The sequence below is a fragment of the Austrofundulus limnaeus genome, unplaced genomic scaffold (assembly GCF_001266775.1).
Source record: "Austrofundulus limnaeus strain Quisiro unplaced genomic scaffold, Austrofundulus_limnaeus-1.0 Scaffold496, whole genome shotgun sequence".
Taxonomy (NCBI): Eukaryota; Metazoa; Chordata; class Actinopteri; order Cyprinodontiformes; family Rivulidae; genus Austrofundulus; species Austrofundulus limnaeus.
Window position 1 is genome coordinate 342,934 of NW_013952898.1, and position 1,152 is coordinate 344,085.

Below are 1,152 nucleotides of genomic sequence, written 5' to 3' on the forward strand. Positions count from 1 at the left end.
TAAAAAATCGATACAGGGCTTTAGAATATCGATACAGTATCGGGAAATGAAATATCGCGATATTTCAGTGTATCGATATTTTCTTACACCCCTATACAGCGCAAGGGATAAATTTTGAGGATTTATTCTCTTTACGCGCTATAATTTCTTCATTTCATTTTGAACTCCTCCTTTTCAGTTGTGTCTGCACTCGCAGCCCTGTTCACACAGGTGTGATGACGTAATGATGATAGGACGGTAGAGGGAAAATTTCTATCGTAGGCCAACTTCATACCGTTTCTACCGTCTACCGCGCAGCCCTACCCTGATCTAAAACATGTAGGGCAGTGTGCCTTGAGGACCAGAGTTGAAAAACACTGTTTTATTCAATGACGTTACTCACAGTGGGTAGAGTATCCAGAAATTTTACTCAAGAGTAGGGATTTTTCATAATAAAATTAATAAAGTAAAAGTAAAAAGTACAGTATAATAAAAATACAAAAATACATTTTCCTAAAATCTACTCTAGTAAACGTAACTGAGTAAATGTAACTAGTTACTACACAATTCTGTTTATACTGTATCTATCTTTTTAGAGTCGTACATGTGGCCCAAACAGCAACATGCACCCCTACGAATGTTTTATCCAGACTGTCTCTGCAGTGTGAGGTGTGCCATTACTTTTAGTGACGTTTCAGGTGACCACGACAATGTAAATCATAAAAAACTACCATCAAAAAAACCTCATAGAAATACACTGAGGTTAGCTCCCAACTGACTTTACCTGCCCGAGTGGAGAGCTGTCTGGCTTTTAAAATATTTCTTAGTGAACACGTTCCTCCTACAGTCACAATTTTAATGACATATCAATACGCATGCATTTTTGTCTTTTTTCAGGCAGTATTTTTGGTTTTGCTATAGGACAAATGTTTTCCTCTCAAAGTGCATCAGAAGTCAGAGTAGTACCACTTTTTGTTTCATCTTGCTCAATGTAAAATTTCTGTTGCGTTCCAGAACAGAAGCAAACGTCAAATGCATGACGTCAAGTCTCTGTAAAAATTTTAAACTTTTCTTGAGCGAGAACCAATCTCTTCTCTCACTCACAGTTTAAGAAATTTTTCATTAAGACGTACACTCACCGGCCACTTTATTAGGTACACCTGTCCAACTGCT

General features: G+C 37.4%; 1 protein-coding gene across 2 annotated transcripts in view; it reads right to left on the reverse strand.

Moving 5' to 3' along the window:
* armc8 (armadillo repeat containing 8) overlaps positions 1-1,152 on the reverse strand; it is a 46,964-nt gene that overhangs the window by 31,912 nt on the left and 13,900 nt on the right. The gene's annotated exons all lie outside the window — the stretch shown is intronic.